Genomic DNA, 19982 nt, shown 5'->3' with positions numbered 1-19982 from the left:
CCTTTAAGTTTATTTTAAAAGGTAACAAAACTGGGCTTTGGTGTTAAGAGTTAAATAAAAAATCAATGCAAGGCAATAAGTTTTTATATGATGGATTATGGAATTGGTGTACCTAATTAATTAATTTTGTGTATTTATTGAGTATTTTTCTTTATTTTATTAATTTTGTGTAATTTTGTTTTAATTTTCTTAATTTTATAAATTATTTTCTCTAATTATGTTTAATTTTATCATTTTATTTTATCTCATTAATTTTTAAATTCCCTGCATTTTACTGTTAGTAGGTGATGGGTACACTGCCTTGTGGGATCCTAAGCAAGAAAGGACGGTCTCCTAGGAGTAGGGGGGTTGGAGGGGAGAAAAGCCCATAGTGGGGATTCCAGGGTGGCTGGTGAGCACTGGCCTAGTGGCTGCCCTTTGTGTCCTGGGGCCACAGAAAGGAGGGGAAAAGAGGAGAGATATATGTTTCTTTCCTGGTTGCTGAATTTAGCTTGCTATTCTGTCTCCACCATTAGGGCCCCCAAGCCATGCTCACAGGAAAGTCCTGCAAGCAACAAAATCAAAAGGGAAGAGAGTGAAATCTTTTCTTGTCATAGTTTATCAAACTTTTTCTTCTCCCACTTACCCTCACACATCAAGTCACCAGAGCTAACTGTGGCTTTCTATTTTACCTAGGCCTCCCAGAGTGGTATTCCAGGGTGCAGTGCAGGGGACATCTGCTTTGATACCTGTCTCCTCATTTCTTGACTCGATTGCTGCCTTTTTCCTGCAGTCCTTCTATCCTCATGACCCAATCCACTTCAAGATTTCCTTCACACAATCAGAATCTAACCACTTAATCAACAATAATTTTTAAAAAGGGAAGGTTTTGCCCACATTAGAAAAGGGTGAATTAAAGGTGTATAATTATGTATACATAAAAATCTGTGGGGAAGGGGATTTCTCTACTTTAATAAGGAGCAATTAGTATCTCCCTTCTGAAGGGGACCAAGCTTTCATTAATTTTCTATAGGAAATTGCTAATCAAAGAATACTAATACTAATTAATGCATGCTAGAGAATAAAGCATGATTTTATCCCAAACAATAAAGTTTCTCCTCTTCAGGTTAGATGCTCTGATGTGCAGCAAGAGAGTCCCTCCATGTGAAAGTCTTTCCACATTATTTACATTCATAAGGTTTATCTCCACTGTGGATTCTCTGATGTCTGGGAAGACTGCTCTTCCTTGTACAAGCCTTTCCACACTGTTTACATTCATATGGTTTCCCTCTGAGGTGGATGCTCTGATGCTTAACAATAGATACCCTTTTTGAAAAAGCCTTTCCACACTGTTTACATTCATAAGATTTCTCTCCACTGTGGATGCTCTGATGGAAAGCAAGACTGCTCCTCAATGTGAAAACTCTTCTACATTATTTACATTCATAAGGTTTCTCTCCAGTGTGGTTCTCTGATGGCTGGGAAGATAGCACCTCCTTGCGCAAGCTTTTCCATACTGTTTACATTCATAAGGTTTCCCTCCAAGATGAATGCTCTGATGCTTAGCAATAGAATCCCTCTTTGAAAAAGCCTTTCCACTTGTTTACATACATAAGGTTGCTCTCCATTGTGGATGCTCACTGTGGATGCTCTGATGTGCAGCAAGATTGCCCCTCTGTGTGAAAGCCTTTCCACACTGTTTACATTCATAAGGTTTCTCTACAGAGTGGATTTTCTGATGTCTGGCAAGATGGCTTCTCCGTGTAAAAGCCTTTCCACACTGTTTACATTCATAAGGTTTCTCTCCAGTGTGGATGCTCTGATGTGTAGCAAGAGAGGCCCTCTGTGTGAAAGCCTTTCCACACTCTTTACATTCATAAGGTTTTTCTCCAGTGTGGATTGTCTGATGTCTGTCAAGCCTGTTTTTCATTGTGAAAGCCTTTCCACATTGTTTACATTCAAAAGGTTTCTCTCCAGTGTGGATACTATTATGTCTGGCAAGATGGCCCCTCTGTGTGAAAGCCTTTCCACAGTGTTTACATTCATAAGGTTTCTCTCCAGTGTGGATTCTCTCATGTATAGCAAGAGAGGCCCTCCATGTGAATGACTTTCCACACTGTTTACATTCATAAGGTTTCTCTCCAGTGTGGATTCTCTCATGTGCAGCAAGAGAGGTCCTCCTTGTGAATGCCCTTCCACACTTTTTACATTCATAAAATTTCTCTTCAGTGTGGATGCTCTCATGTGCAGCAAGATAGGTCCTCAATGTGAAAGTCTTTCCACACTGTTTACATTCATAAGGTTTCTGTCCACTGTGGATTCTCTGATGTGCTGCAAGAGAGGCCCTCTGTGTGAAAGCCTTTCCACACTGTTTACATTCATAAGGTTTCTCTCCAGTGTGGATTCTCTCATGTACAGCAAGATTGCCCCTCCATGTGAATGCCTTTCCACACTGTTTACATTCATAAGGGTTCTCTCCAGTGTGGATTCTCTGATGTGCAACAAGAGAGGCCCTCTGTGTGAAAGTCTTTCCACACTGTTTACATTTATAAGGTTTCTCTCTAGTGTGTATTGTCTGATGTGTGGCAAGATGGTCTCTCCGTGTGAATGCCTTTCCACACTGTTTGCATTCATAAGGTTTCTCTCCAGTGTGGATGCTCTGATGTGCAGCAAGAGAGGCCCTTTGTATGAAAGCCTTTCCACACTGTTTACATTCATAAGGTTTCTCTCCAGTGTGGATTCTCTTATGTACAGCAAGATTGCCCCTCCATGTGAATGCCTTTCCACACTGTTTACATTCATAAGGTTTCTCTCCAGTGTGGATTATCTCATGTGTAGCAAGAGAGGCCTTCCATGTGAAACCCTTTCCACACTGTTTACATTCATAAGGTTTCTCTCGACTGTGGATGCTCTCATGTGCAGCAAGATGGTCTCTTTTTATAAAAGCCTTTCCACACTGTTTACATTCATAAGGTTTCTCTCCAGTGTGGATTCTCTCATGTACAGCAAGATTGCCCCTCCAGGTGAATGTCTTTCCACACTTTTTACATTCATAAGGTTTTTCTCCAGTGTGGATTCTCTGATGTCTGTCAAGCCTGTTTTTCATTGTGAAAGCCTTTCCACATTGTTTGCATTCAAAAGGTTTCTCTCCAGTGTGGATACTATTATGTCTGGCAAGATGGCCCCTCTGTGTGAAAGCCTTTCCACACTGTTTACATTCATAAGGCTTCTGTCCACTGTGGATTCTCTGATGTGCAGCAAGATGGTCCTTCTTTGTGAAAGCCTTTCCACACTGTTTACATTCATAAGGTTTCTCTCCAGTGTGGATTCTCTCATGTGCAGCAAGAGAGGCCCTCCATGTGAATGCCTTTCCACACTTTTTACATTCAAAAGGTTTCTCTCCGGTGTGGATTCTCTGATGTGCAGCAAGCTTAGAGTTCTGACTGAAAGGTCTCCCACCTTTATGACTCACAGAAACCATCTCCACACATTTACTTTTTGGATGTCTAATGAGTTTTGAATTACAGTCAAAGGCCATTCCTTCTACCTTACTTTGATACATGGGCATTTCAGGTTTCTCAGGTGACTGAACAAGTCCTACGTCTTCAACAAAGCATTTCCTATATTTGCTATCCTGACAATGGTCATTTCCTGAGGTCAATTTCATATACTGAATTAATGAATATAGGCTGAATTTTTCTGCAGTTTCATCAAATTCACAGCCACTTTTTGGATTTTTATTTACCTTGATAGTAGAGCCACAAATTTCTCTTAAAATGAAGTCACAGGAAACCTCATTCATGCATCCTTGGGGGCCAGATCCTTCCACAAAAAGGCTCACCTTTGTGGACAACTCCTTGACTTCAAAATTAGTCTCTGCTTCTGAAGAGAACAAATAATGATATAAACAAAGTAGGAAGGAGGACACACACACACAGAGTGATATAAGTTCTTTCCTCTGATGGTATAGACTGTTTTTTATTCTATTTCCCCAGACAAAATGGGAGTTTTCAAACTGAAACGAGCAGAACTACTCTTTCCATAGGCCATTTGGCTATTTCTGCAAGATGGATGATTTTAGGAAGACTTTCATGTATATTTACAATGAAACCTAACAATGGACATGTGACACAGGCAGGCCCAAGATTCTCTTCATAATTTGCAACTCATGTCATGAGAAAAGAATGGAGGAATGACCTGAACAACTTCCTTGCAGCTAGACTACAATAAATACCTATGCATAAGCATGCTTTGTCCACGGTATTCCACAATCATTCTCCACTGCCCTTTCTATCTTTCCTAAAAAGTCACTCCTCCATTATTTTTATAATTTTGTGAATCTCAAGTAACCTTCCAAATATTCTGTTCTCATCATTTTGGATGCACTATCACATGGTCAATCTTGATAAATTTTTTATGCTAAGCAAGGAATCATCTTTACTCTTTTTAACTCTCATGCAGTAATTTTAAAAATGGAAATTAAGTTTTGCTTTCTCTACTGATGTAAAGATTGTATGCCATTAAGAGCAGATACACTAAAGATTCATCTAATTTTACAATCTTCAATAAATTATGTCTCATGCCCTATACTTAGTCTATCATTCATATCTCAGGAAATGAACAGCATGATTCAGCATTGGTCTGACAGTCCCCAAGTTTAGCACTCCCTTTACCACAACAGATGAAAGTTTTTTGGGATAACAGCCATTACACATCACCTGGACAGGAGCTCCTTGGGTCTTTTTGCTCTAGCAGCCATAATGATTTCCCATGCTGAAAACAGGAGATAAAATTTTCTCTAGGAACTGGAAGCCCTGGGCATAAGAAAGAAGGAAGGGATCAGAAGGGAAAAATAAAAAATATTTAAAGGAAATGGGGCATGCAAGTAAGGACTACAGAATGGTTTCTGTTGTATTCACTGTTTGGACATTTGTAGGAGGGCAGAGATCATAGAAACCATTTGCAATCAGAAAATTCTGTCTTTATCTCTTGTAATAAAAGAATAGGCATATTGTACAACTTCTATTATCTAGAAATTAAAGGTAGCTTGTAGTGAAGGGTTAAGAGATCAGAACCTGTAGTCAGAAAAGCAAATTTAATCCATCCTCAAAGAAATGATACATGGGTGCTCCTGGGCAAGTTATTTCACCTCATTTTGCATCAAGTATGAATTGAGGACAATAAGACTATCAAGCTCACAAGGATGTTGTGAAATTAATGATAATTATGAACTCATTTACCCAGAAGAGTACAAAGAGAAGATATTTTGAAATGCTTATTCCCTTCTTTTGCATTCCTATCATGTGGCTTGAAATTTGAGGGTAGAATGAAGGAGGAATAAGGAGAAACTTGTTAGACTAAGCAAAATGAGGGGCTATGAGTTTTAGTTTTATACTTAAATTTTTTTATTCCCATATTTGTATGGAAACAATCCACTTACCTTACTCTCTCTATATCTACTGGTGTATGTCAAATATGTTTCTTGTAAAAACATCTCACAGGATTCATTTTTTAAATCCACTCTGCTATCTACTTCCATTTTACGGGCAAGTTCATCTCATTTATAATTGCAGTTATGATTACCATCTCCATATTCCCCTTCACCTTGTTTTCCTCTTTTAATCCTACACTTTTCTTCTTTCACTCTCTGTCCACACAGTTCCCTTTTAATCACTCCCCTCCCTTATATTATTTCCCTTCTTACCACCTGTGAAGATAGGATTATCTCTATTTGTCTATTTTGATGAAATCCATCAGGAACCTTTAACTCAATCAATCAAGAACCAAAAGCACCTTTAACACTTAAGTGAGAGAGTTCAAAACTCTCACCTCCAAAAGAGACTGCCTAAATTGTGGGTAGGACTAGGCAAATTGAAAGACTGTAATTGGTCTCTATGAAGAAGGGGAGAGACAGGAAATGACATGGAAAAGGAGCATAAGAGAAGAGACTAGCATGGGCCTTGGACAACTCTTTTTCTGCATTTGGAGTGACTGGTTCCAGAGATTCCTTTCTTGGCTTCAGAGGAGGCTCTTTCCAGGGATCCTGTGCCAGCTTGTTGGGTGAGTGGCTTGGGCTGCAGAGGAGGTTTTCTGCTGGTGGACTTCTGGCTGAAGACTTCATGAGGAAATTGAGACCTGAGATTGAGATGCCTGATGGAGTGCTGAACTGGATTTCACTTCCCCTGGGAAGCTCTTAGGGCTGGTAGGCTTTTTAAGAATCTGTTTCTATTGTTTCTATATCTACATTTCCCTGTTTCATTCTTTCCGCTTCTTCGTAAATAAAAGCTGCTAAAATCATTTTGACTTGAGCTATAATATTTTTAAATCAACGACCATAATATTACTTCATAACCCTCTTATTGAGTCAAAAACCCCAATTTGAATCCTTACACATCACCCTTCTAATTCTCCTCCTAATTCTCCTTTTAATCACTCCTCCTATTCCACAGCCCTTATATCATTCCCCTCTCTCACTTCCTTTCTTATTGTCCTTCTATAGATCTATAGAGTAAGATAAGATTCTGTACCCCTAATGAATCTATTCCCAATGAGAATGTTTTACTGATTGCCTGTCACCAACTTCATTGTCTCCTCCACTGTAATAGTTTTTCTTCTCCTGCCTCTTTGATATGATTTATCCCATATTACTTTTCTCTTCTTTTTTTCTCTCAGTGATATCCTCTTTTTCACCCATTTTTTTGCTCATCTTCCTGAACATTTTAGTACTACACCCTCTTATCTACATATACTTCTAACTACTGTGATAAGGAGAACAATTTTAAGAGTTACACATATCTTTCCACTAGCCATAGAAACAATTTGACATTATTGAGTTCTGTAAATTTTTTCTTTCTTATTTAGCTTTTTATGCTTCTCTTGAATTTGGTATTGGGACATCAACTTTTCAATTTTGCTCTGCCCTGTGTCATTTGAAATTCTTGTAAGCCCTGGAAGACTATACCTCCCAGTACTCTCTCTGCTACAACTTCCCCTGACAACTCCCACTTCCTTTGTGGGAGGTGTCAGGGAAAGTATAAAAGAGAAAGTTTGGTGCCTTTTCTCTCTCTCTATCCTGGAGCTCTCTCTACCCTGGAGGGTCTGCTCTGGAGGCCAGAGGCTCTCGGATCCTGAGCTCTCTCGCAGCACCCTTTTCCTTTTCTATCTACATCCTAGTTTTTCCTAGACCTTGCCCTTTTAATTTAAATAAAACCAAGCTATTTTAAAGCCTAATGTTGCTCTCTGATCATTTATTTGAGCCCCTGAAGGGCTCTGCTTAATTTCCTCCTGCTGGGGCTGGGGCTGCTACCTTCCCTTCCCTTCCTATCCATTCCTCTCTCCTTTCTCCCATCCATCCTACCTTCCTACCTTCCTCTCTTTTCCACCTCACAGTCATTTTCTTCAGGATTGTTTGGACATCCCCTTTGTTATTAAATAATGATTTTTCTCCCCTAAAGAATATAGTTAATCTTGATGGGTGGATGATTCATGGTTGTAAACCCCTTTTTCTTGCCTTCCACACTATCATATTTTAAGCTTTTAGATCTTTTAATGCAGAAGCTCCCAAATCCTGTGTAATCAACACTGGGTCTCCATATTTGAATTGTTTCCTTCTGGCTTAGTGGAGTACTTACTCCTTAGCATGGGATTTCTTCAATTTGGCTATAATATTCCTGAGAGTTATCATTTGGGGATTTATTACAGGAGGTGATCTGTGGATTCTTTCAATTTCTCTTTTAATGTAGGATGCAAAGAAAATCAAGGCAGTTTTCTTTGATAATTTCTTGTAATATAACATCTAGGCTTTTTAAAATACAGTCTAAAAATAAATCTTAGATTGTATTTCCTGGAACTATTTTCCAAGTCTTTCACTTTTCAGTCAGATATTTCATATTTTCTTCTAGTTTTAAATACCTTTGATTTGATTTTATTGTTTCTTTATATCTCAAGAAATCATTGCCTTCTACCCATTTCTAATTTTTAAAGAATGATTTTCTTCCATGACATTTTGATTCTACTTCTCCATTTGGTCCATTTTACTGTTCCTGGAACTCTTTTCTTCATCAGATTTTTCTGCTTCTCTTGCCACTTGACCAATTTTGCTTTTCAGCATTTATTTTCTTTTTGCATTCCTTTCATTTCTTATTCCCATTTTCCTTCCACTTCTCTCATTTGATTTTTGAATTCCTTTTGGACCTCTTACAGGACCTCAATTCCAGAAATTGAGACCAATTCCCATTATTATTTGAAGTTTTGCATGTGGGTACTTTTCTCAATCCTCACCTCAGTCTGAGCTTTGTTCTTTGCTTCCATAGACATTTGCTATGGGTAGATGTTTCTTTTGATGTTTGCTTATTTTCCCAGACTTTTTTCTCACTTTGATTTCTATCTCAGTTTTCAGGGTAGAGGGGGGTATTCTCTTAAACTTCCGTTTTTCCTTGCTGCTTCCCTCAGCTGTAGTTATGGTTTTCTGCCACTTGCATTTCTTCCAAGGTGGTACCATGGCCTGTGGGACGAGCCCTCTCAAAGTTGATGATTTAGTCACCTCTAGAGACTTCTGATGACTTGCAGGGCTGAGAGAACTGGAAGCTACTTTACCCTGGTGCCAAAGACTTTACCACAGGCTTGAACTGACCAAGTGACTTTGGGACCTCCCTACAGCCTTGTGCCAAGCCTTTGTATTCAAAGGGGTTGGCATAGAAGGAGCTAATAATATAGGCTGAAGAAGGTTCCTGGAGTATCAAATTTGGCTTGTGCCCAGGTTCAGAACCTTGAACAGTAGTTGTGGGGGTGGGTTGTCTGCATTCCTCTGTGTGTGTGGTTTCAAATCCAGTTGCCCCCTTATTCCTCAAAATAGACCATTTCTGCCTAACTTTCAAGTTGTTTTCCTCAGGAGAGCCACCTCACTCTTTCCATGTTCGTTCTGTCAGTCTAGTCTTTGAAAAACACATTTTAATTTTGCTTTAACATTCTCAGTGCAGGTCCACCATTTGCTTCTCCAATGCTGTGTTCCTGTCTTAGCCTCTCCCATTAATACTTTTTATTTACCTCTAATTATAGATATAGATATATAGGCATAGATATATATAGATATAGTTATATCTTGACTTTTCATCTTATACAGCTTGTTACTGTTCCAAGTATACCTCTTCTAGCTATCTTAATGATACTAACAATTTTCAAGAGTTATCAATATTATCTTTTATTATAGTAATTCAAATCATTTGAACTTGCTGGATCCCTTTAAAAAGTTTTGGTTTTTTCCCCCCTTTCTAATTACCTTTTGTTGATTCTCTTGAGTTCTGTATTTGGACATCAAAATTTTTGTTTAAGTCCAGTCTTTTCTTTATGAATGTTTGGAAGTCTTTTATTTTATTAAATGATCATATTTTCCCCTGGAAGAATAATCACTTTTTTTTTAAACCCTTAACTTCTGTGTATTGACTTATAGGTGGAAGATTGGTAAGGGTAGGCAATGGGGGTCAAGTGACTTGCCCAGAGTCACACAGCTGGGAAGTGTCTGAGGCCGGATTTGAACCTAGGACCTCCTGTCTCTAGGCCTGGCTCTCAATCCACTGAGCTACCCAGCTGCCCCCTAGAATAATCACTTTTGCTGGATAATTGATTCTTTGTTGCCTACCAGTTTCCTTGTTTTCAGGAATATCATATTCCATGCCTTCTGGTCCTTCAGTGTAGAAGCATCCAGATCCTGTGTTATACTAACTGTGGTTCCATGGTATCTGAATAACTTCTTAGCAGCTTGTAATATTTTTTCCTTGGTCTGATAGTTCTTGAATTTGGCTACAACATTCCTGGACATTGTCAATTGGAAATTAAATGTAGGAGGTGTTCTGTGGATTCTTTCAATCTCCACTTTTCCCTCTTGTTTGAGAATGTTGGGGCAGTTTTCTTGGATAATTTCCTGGAGAATGATGTCCAGGCTTTTCCTTTTGTCATGATCTTCCAGTAGTCCAATAATTCTTAAATTGTCTCTCCTCAATCTGTTTTCAAGTTCTGTGATTTTGTCAAGGAGGTGTTTCATATTCTCCTCAATTTTTTCATTCTTTTCATTTTGTTTTATATATTCTTGCTGCCTTGTTAACTAATTTGCATCTAGTTGTTGGATTCTAATTTTTAAAGACTGAATTTCATCTCTGGCTTTTTCATCATCCTTCTCCTTCTGGTTTGATATTCTTTGTTGGTCATCTTTCACCTTCTTTGCCTTGTTTTCAAGCTGGTTAATTCTGGCTTTCAAGACACTATTATCTTGTTTTAGTTCATGTGCCTCTGTTTCCAGATGACTTATTTTCTTTTCCCAATAGTCTTCAGCCTATATTAATTGTTTTTTTCTTGTTTTTTTTTTTAACCCTTGCACTTCGGTGTATTGTCTCATAGGTGGAAGAGTGGTAAGGGTGGGCAATGGGGGTCAAGTGACTTGCCCAGGGTCACACAGCCGGGAAGTGGCTGAGGCCGGGTTTGAACCTAGGACCTCCTGTCTCTAGGCCTGACTCTCACTCCACTGAGCTACCCAGCTGCCCCCCATATTAATTGTTTTTTGAATTGTATTTTGAGTTCTTCCAAACCCTGTGTCCAATTCACAGGAATTTCTGTGTTTTTTCTTGGTGTCCCTTGGCCCTTCTCTTTTCCATTAGCTCACTGTTCATTGCCTGGTTTGAAGCTGTCAATTGTAATTTCTTTTTTCTTTTTCTGTTGTTTACTCATATTTTCCCCTTCTTTCCCCCCTGTAGTTGGCTGTAATCTTGCTCCTCTGATTATTTGCTGGATCTGTGGGTTTAGGTTGTTCTTTCCTGAAGGGACTTCTTCTCTACCCTGATGATTGACTCGATTAGGCTGATGGTATTTTTTTTCAGGTCCAATAGTGAAGAAAAATTTTTTTTTAATTTCATTTTTTTTAGAAAAAATTTCCATGGTTACATGATTCATGTTCTAATTTCCCCTTTGACTTCCCCGAACCTCCTCCCCATAGCCGACGTGTATTTGCTCTTATTTTAACATGTGTCATTGATCATGACCTATTTCCATATTATTGATAGTTGCATTGGTGTGGTTGTTCTGAGTCTACATTCCAAATCATGTCCTTATCAACCCATGTGTTCAAGCAGTTATTTTTCTTCTGAGTTTCCACTCCTGTAGTTCTTTCTTTGGATGTGGATAGCATTCTTTTCCATAGGTCCCTCAGAATTGTCGTGGATCATTGCATTGCTGCTAGTACAGAAGTCCTTTACATTCGATTTTACCACAGTGTATCATTCTCTGTGTACAATGTTCTTCTGGCTCTGCATCAATTCCTGGAGGTCTTTCCAGTTCACATGGAATTCCTCCAGTTTATTATTCCTTTGAGCACAGTAGCATTCCATCACCAGCATATACCACAATTTGTTCAGCCATTCCCTAATTGAAGGGCATATCCTAATTTTCCAGTTTTTTAGGCTGATGGTATTAATGAGCCCTGAGGTCAGATCTTCCCCAGCTGGCAGCAGAGGCTGAAGGTGAAGGTGTATGTGAAGGTGTGGAGGCTAGTGGGAGCTGGACTTCCCACCCTTTTATCAGGGTATTCGCTAGTGGTTGTAGCCTTCCCCTTGAAGCTTAGTCAGCAAGGCTCTAAGTGAAGCAAGTGGGGGAGGGGTGTTGCATTAACCTCTGGAGGCTTCTTATCTGCCCTACTAATAAGATTAAGCTAGGGCAGAGTTGATCTTTGGAGCTGGATTTGCCTGGGGCCAAAACATTGAGAAGGGTGGGGGTAAGAGAGAGAGCATTTTGACTCTGTCTAGGCTGCCCTTTCTGTGCTTCTCCTCCAGATGCCTCTTTGTGATCTGTGAACAACTCCCTGAGCCTGGCACAACTGTGCCAGCAAGGCACTCTCTCCAGACTAGTGCCCTTCCCATCCCAGAGATTCTAGGGACCACTAGAGACTCAGCACAATAGGTGAGGGAGGGGTCCTGGGATCTTCCTTCTTCCTTTTCGTTGAAACCAAGAGTTCAAGAATTCAGGCTTTTTTGGCATAGCTTTTAAGTTAACTCCAGTAAGAGGGTCACCCAGTTCTGTCCTGTTGTTAGATTTGGTTTTCTGTTCCCTTGAAGCATTTTGTTTTTGATTGGCGTGGAAGAGTTTTCAGAAGTCTCCCATTAATACTTAATATCAAGAAATCCTTTCTAAACACCAGAACCAGTCCAAAGGGGAAGGGGATGCCTTGGCATGGAGAGGGTTCCCTTCAATGGCCATCTTCAAGGAATATAAAGGCCTGTGTATAAACAGAGGATTTGCACACAAAATTCAGGTCTAATTTAGAGGCTGGACTAGATGACTTCTGGGATTAGCTTCAGGAATAGAAATCTGTATCACTGATTTAAGTTTTCACCTAAAGCTATCCAAAACAGAGGAGAAACAATTTTAGGGACAAGAAAGGAAAGTCCCACCTTCCCATAACATAATTCAAAGCCTTTTTTTAATTAAAAACAGGCACAAGGAGAACCCTGGGAAGAGATCAGCACTTCTCTTTTTTTAATCATTGACAAACACTCAAAATCCTGTACATCTGGATTAGAATGAAAACATTATCTTAATGGCAGATTCAGAATTAACACAGGAAATAGTCCTTACCAACAGAGAGCAGATTCTGCACATTTTCCAGCATGACCTCCAGGTACAGTGCTTTCTGAGAAGGGTCCAATACGCACCATTCTTCTTGGGTGAATTCCACAGCCACATCCTTGAATGTTATTGACCCCTAAACCAACAAAAGTTACAAGATTTAGAGCTCAGAATTCATCTAGTACAACCCTCATCAACTGACTGGAGGAAACTGAAGCACAAAAGGGATTTACCCTAACTCTGAACCCTGAAGGGTGTCTAAGCCAGCACTGGAGACCAGTCATTCAGAGCCCAATGGAATATTGACAAAGGCACTTTGTGTCTGAAGTGAGAATTATATTGTGAACAATAAAACTTGGGGAAGTCTCTTACTCTGAAATGCTTTTCCCTCTGGAATCAGGGAAATGGGAAATGCTCTCTGAGTTAAATATGAGTTTCTGTGGAGGAGAAAGAGAGAAGGTGATCTGAAATTCCTCCTCATCACAAGTTTCAGAGTTGATCTGGGAAGAATATTTTTAACAGTTTCTGAGAAGGTAGCATGAACTGTGTATTCTAGAGGGGAAATATTGCCAGTGATCAGTGAATAGAAAATAATGAAAAAAGAGTTCTCTACTGAATTTGCTTAAAAAGTCTGAAATACTCTTATCTAGATGAAATCATAAAGTGGATCCCACAGACCTTATATGATTCTAGGTAACTGAAAAAGCATAGTCTCATGTTTAATTGAGAGTTTGGGGAACAACTGTGTATGATGTACCATAGCCAAAACATTTTGTCTTTATTTTATGATAAATGCCATTTATTACTGGAATATATTCAGTCATTTCACATTTAGTTGCAAAGAAAGAAGAATAAGTATGATGAAGAAAAGAAGGGGTGTTCCATCTGTTAAAAATATAATATTTTGGCGATAACGCTAATTCAAAAGAAAGATACTGACAGTGAAATGACTGGAATTCTCAAGAGGCAAAATTTCTTAATTTAAAATAATTTATTAATTTCCTGGTGATTTAATGTGGTCAGCTGACACTCTCCAAAATTTAAAAGAAAGAAAAATGTATAGGATGAGCTAATGTAATAAAAAATAACAATCCTACCTAAATTAATTCATTTATTCAGTGCCATACCTATAAAACTACCAAAAATGTTTTTATAGAATTAGAAAAAATATAACAAACTTTGTATGTGTTATATGGAAAGGAGTACAAATAAAACTGAATCAGCTGACTTCTGTACTAAGACTGCTGTGGCTGCTACCTGTGATAATGAGATTAAATCTAAAGATGGGCAGGGTAGATTTAATCTCATTATCACAACATAACATTTATCAATAAATGGCAGGTTTCCATAGTCTAAAGCTTTTGGGTATGAATTAATATTAGATATATTTTAAACTTTGTAAAATCCAAAATTAATATTGATTATATGTACTTATAAAGAAATAAGAAAAGAAAAAATCAAATATCCTATTAAAAAAGGAAAAGGAAAAGCAATATTAAAAATTTAGTAATACAATGTGTTTTCCAAAAACAATGTCCACTTTTCTATGGACTATTATATCCAATGCATGTGACATTTTAAAAAAATCTATGAACTCATGAATACTCATCACAAATTCTACAGATGTAACAAATCTTTCAACCTTGGCTGAGATATTTGTACCAAAGTTTATTACTGGCATCATTCCAAAATGTGGCAGAGGAGCCCAAGAAAAAAATAGGAGAGCACAAAACCTCTATACTGTTGATGAAAACCCTTTTTTGGGTCTAGAATGTCACCAGGAATTTAGATCATTCTGGTGGAGAAGTAGAGTAAAATAAACTGAAGTGTTAAAAATGTGGGCAAAGAGGTATTTAGGCTTCCTGCAAGATGCTCCCTCTTTTGGAAGCCATCCAGGGGTACCATTCCTTAGGAACATTTTCCCAGATCCTCTGGTATAAGACTGTTATATATCTCAATCATTACATTTTACAAATGAGGAGGTGGGGAATATATTAATAATCATTTCAGCTACTAAACGAACCCTTACCTCTTGTTACAAAGAACTCAGAGGCAGGCAAATGATCAGAGGTAGTGGATGCTACTAAATATCTAAAACTTCTTTCTGAAGGCCCTTTAAAATAAATTTAAATTTTTAGGTCATTAAATTCTCCAAAGGTTGTATAGAGATTGTAACCATGTTGATGGAGACCATCCATCATATATGTGACAGTTAACAAACAAAATTAAATCTTAAAACAAATAATCAGTAAATGCAATATATGTTACAGGATTGGCACTGTATTCCAGAGTCCTTTTCTTCAATTCCAATAACTGTATTACAAAGACTTGTTCACTATTATGGAGGGGAAACAAAACTGAAAAGAATTAATCATTAAGAAAACAATGGAGTCTGAAAAGGCTTAAAAAGTCACCTCCAGATTCATTAAATTTCCTTCTCCTCCCTAGTATCATCATCCATCTAGATTTGCTTTGGTCACACCTCTGAGGAGCCCCATACTGGCACTGAGCATAATGTGGACAAACTCCATATTGGATGTGTTACAGATTATTCAGACTGTTAATCTTCTCTTAAAGAAAGATAGATGGATGGCCACATATCCTGCTATCATAAGCATACCCAGGAACAGTGTTAAGTATATCCACTGTGATATATTCTCTTGGATTATGAGCCAATTTAAATATCAAAGAAACAACGTTGTTCCCACTTGGGAAATGCTATCAAAAATCATTTTGAATGGTTTTCTTATCATATTTAAATTTAATGATTAGATTGCTTGTAATTCTGGTTTTTGTCAGTAGATGGCACTATTGACTAGGTTAAGAGGACTAGGGGTTAAGATCAAGGTGTGAGAATTTACAAGTAAGGGTGAGGTCCCTTTAAGTACTTTATACTTTAAGTATGTCACACTTTAAGATTTAATTAACTTTTGGGTGGAGGGAAGGCTAGGAACCTTTTGTCTGAGGCTAAGTATAGGATTAAGTAGCTAATAAGGGTAAAAAAACCCAGCTGGAATCCACCTGCTTCCTAAGCTTCCTCTTTTGGGTAAAATGCAGCTTTTCTGAGGAAAAAGGAATTTTTATAAATTATTTTTTCCCTTTTTGGGGCTCTAAAAGCCTCTCAAGGTAAAAAATAGACCAGTTTTTTTGTGATTCCGGATTAGTTTCTTACTTTAATTCTATAGACACTTGGGGCTTGGAAAAAAGAAAGTAGTTTTTCAGGAGTAAAACAAGGTTAAGTAGTTAATTTCAGCTTTAAAAATCACTCTCTAATAACAAAAATGAGCTAAGCTCAATGAGTTTTCTCCAGTTTTTTACAGTGATTTTTTTACTAGATGAAATTATTCGGGGCACAGAACAAAGATGTTTTCCCTCTGAGATGTATTGAAAGCTTTTCTCTAGGCGGCCCTCACAGTTAGTTAAAAAATAAAGCAGCCTGTTTGTTGCCAGTAAGGCAAACTAGCCAGCTTACAACTAAGGCAGCTGAAAGATAGAATCCTTCCCAAAATCTGAGGGTCAACTAATTGGGAAACAGTTCCCTAGACATATACAGCTAGTTAAGAAACAAAGCAGCTGCTGCCAGTGCTGAGTACTGCTGCAAAGTACCTAGAAGATAGGGTGGGAGAGGTTTGGGAACCAGTTCCCCGTGGGGCTTTAGGACCCTGCAGCTAAAATTTAAACAGCTGTGTGTTATTCATTTTAAGGAAAAAGGAGAAAAAATTTTTGAACTTACCACTTCAGCTATGTTGAGTTGAGGTTTAGAGAGTGAAAGAAGAGTCAAGAAAATTTCAGAGGATTGAGGGTAGTCGGCACAACTTTCGGGTTGCCAAAATGTAAGGGGATAAAGGTTTTTTTATTGAATATTAATATTAAGAATAACCTCAAGTTAAAATGACTTTTTAATGGAAGTTTATTTACAAAATATAGGAGAGAGTGGAAGTAGAGGGATGAGAAGAGGATAGAATAAGAGATTTGTATTTAAGTCTGGGCTTTACTCCGGCACTGCTACAAAGGTCCAGCCAGAGCCTAAAAGTCAATTAACAAGGGTTTAAGCCACAAGGACTTCTCCAATTGAAGGGAGCCTCCTGGAAGCTGGTACCTCCTGGAAGGTTAAAGGAGACGGCCTTCTTCACTCATCATGTGCAGTTCTAAGAGAGAGATTTAAAAGCAGTCTCACCAAAGCCTCAAGGTCCCAGGTCCAGAGCTCCTCCATGTCCAAGCAAGAAGCAGAAGACCCTGGCTCACTCAACTCTCTCTTTTTAAAGAGGCCTCTTTTGTATCATTTCCTGTGCCTTCCTCTTAGTTTGTGTGTCCAATCACAACAGACCCTATTCTCAGAACTGCTCAGGAAGCAGTCAGTAAATTCTGATTTGTTACTCATTCTAGCATACGTAGGTTACAGACCTCCCAACTTGTGAGTTAAATGGAGATGTTTTCACCTTTGATGATTAAATCTAAGGATGGACAGGGTAAATTTAATCTCATTATCACATACCCCTCTGAGACAGGGCACTGTTCAAGATGTGACTGGATCTAATTGGCAACTGTACTATCCAGTTGGACAGAAATTATGTCTCAAAGTCTGTATTAGTAGCCCAGATGCAATCTCTCTGCACTCATTGACAAAAAGCTGAAATGGTTTTGAATAATCTAGAATCCTTAATGCTGGGACTGACAGCAAAGATTCTTTTAGCTTTGCAACAGCTTGCAGATCTTCCGGTTTAAGCTTTAGAGGTTCAGGTTCTGAATTCCTTATTAAATCTGTAAGATATTTAGGTATCTCACTGTACCCAGGGCTCCACTGATGGCAGAATCCCATTGTCCCAAGAATTGCTCTGAGTTGCTTTTTAGTTTTAGGAGCACTCAATTTCTGGATATCTGCAATTCTTTTCTGGGTAATACTTCCAGAACTGGGACTTCCAGGACTGGGAGGCATGAAATATAATATTCCAGAAAACAAGGGACTGGTTCTACAACCAAGAATCAACTACCCAGCAAAACTAACTATATTCTTGCAGAGGACAGTGTGGTTATTTAATAAAATAGAAGACTTCCAAGTATTCATAAAGAACAGACCAGACTTAAACAGAAAATTTGATGTCCAAAAAATGAAATGTCAAGATATATGTATGTATAAATATATATATATAAATATATAATATATATAACTAGAGGTACAATACTAGCGAGGGAGAGTGTGGGGGTTGCTTAAAAAGCCCCTAAAGAAAAATAAAAGGGGAATGAGAAGGGAAGGGGAAGAAAGGGAAGCTAAAGAAGGGTGGGGATTAGGGGGACTGATTAAAAACAAAACACTGGTGTAGAAGGAAATAGTGAAAGGAGAAAGGGCAGGACAAGGAGAGGAAATCAAAATGTTGGGGAACACACAGGTGGTAATCATAACTCTGAATGTGAATAGGATGAACTCACCCATGAAACAGAAGCAAATACCAGAGTGGATTAGAAACCAAAACCCTACCATATGTTGTCTACAAGAAACACACATGAGGCAGGTAGACACAGACAGGGTAAATATGAATGATTGGAACAAAATCTTTTGGTCATCAACTGTGACAAAGAAGGCAGGAGTCTCAATCATGATTTCTGACAAAGGCAAAGTAAAAATAGATATAGTTAAAAGAGTTAGGGAAGGTAATTACAAACTGATAAAAGACAGCATAGGCAATGAAGAAACATTAGTACTCAACATGAATGCACCAAATGCTATAGCATCCAAATTTCTGAAGGAGAAACTTGCAGAGCTCAAGGAGGAAATAGATAGTAAAACTATACTAGTAGGAAACCTGAACCTTCCTCTATCAGATCTAGATAAATCAAGCCAAAAAAATAAATAAGAAAGAGGTAAGAGATGTGAATGAAATCTTGTACAAATCAGAGGTGATAGATATGTGGAGAAAAATAAATAGGGACAAAAAGAAATATACCTTCTTTTCAGCAACACATGGTACATTCACAAAGACTGACTATGTACTAGGGCATAAAAACATGGAAAAAAGTGCAAAAGAGCAGAAATAGTAAATACAAACTTTTCAGATCATAATGCAATAAAAATAATAATTACTAAGGGTACATGGAGAGGTAACTCAAAAATTAATTGGAAATTAAATGATATGATTCTCCAAAATTGCTTAAAGAACAAATCATAGAAACAATTAATAATTTCATTGAAGAAAATGACAATGATGAGACATCCTATTGAAATTTGTTGGATGCTGGCAAAGCAGTATTCGGGGAAATTTATATACTTGAGTGCATATATTAACAAATTAGGTAGGGAAGAGGTCAAGGAATTGGGCATGCAAATTAAAAATCTAGAAAGGGAACAAATAAAAAATCCCCAGATGAAAACTAAATTAGAGATCCTAAAAATTAAAAGAGAAATCAATAAAACTGAAAGTAAAATAACTATTGAATTAATAAATAAGACTAGAAGCTGGTGCTTTAAAAAACTAATAAAATAGACAAAGTACCATTCAATCTAATTTAAAAAAAGGAAAGAAGAAAACCAAATCAATAGTATCAAAGATGAAAAGTGAGAAGAGGAAATTAGGGCAATCATTAAAAACTATTTTGCCCAATTATATGACAATAAATGTAGCAATCTATATGTGATTGGTGATATGGATGAATATTTACAAAAATATAAATTGCCTAGATTAACAACAGAAGAAATAGAATACCTAAATAATCCCATATCACAAAAAGAAATTGAACAAGCCATCAAAGAACTCCCTAAGAAAAAATCCCCAGGACCAGATGGATTCACAAGTGAATTCTATCAAACATTCAAAGAACAACATAAACTATTTGACATAATAAGCAAAGGAGTTCTACCAAATTTCTTTTATGACACAAATATGGTACTGATTCCAAACCTAGGAAGATCAAAAACAGAGAAAGAAATCTACAGACCAATCTCCTTAATGAACAGATGCAAAAATTTTAAATAGAATACCAGCAAAAAGACTCCAGTAAGTGATCACGAGGGTTATTCACTATGATCAGGTGGGATTTATACCAGGAATGCAAGAAAGTTTCAATATTAGGAAAACCATTCACATAATTGACCATATCAACAAACAAATTAATAAAAATCATATGATTATCTCCATAGATGCAGAAAAATCCTTTGACAAAATACACTCATTTCTATTGAAAAGACTAGAAAATATAGGGATAGAAGGACCTTTACTAAAAATAATAAACAGTATATATCTAAAACCATAAGCAAGCATCATCTGCAATTGATACAAATTAGAAGCCTTTCCAATAAGATCAGAAGTGAGACAAGGATGCCCATTATCATCTCTATTATTTAATATTGTACTAGAAACACTAGAAGTAGCAATTTGAGAAGAAAAAGAAATTTAAAGTAT

This window comes from Gracilinanus agilis, chromosome 1, assembly GCF_016433145.1.
Source record: "Gracilinanus agilis isolate LMUSP501 chromosome 1, AgileGrace, whole genome shotgun sequence".
Taxonomy (NCBI): domain Eukaryota; kingdom Metazoa; phylum Chordata; class Mammalia; order Didelphimorphia; family Didelphidae; genus Gracilinanus; species Gracilinanus agilis.
This window is presented reverse-complemented; position numbering follows the sequence as displayed.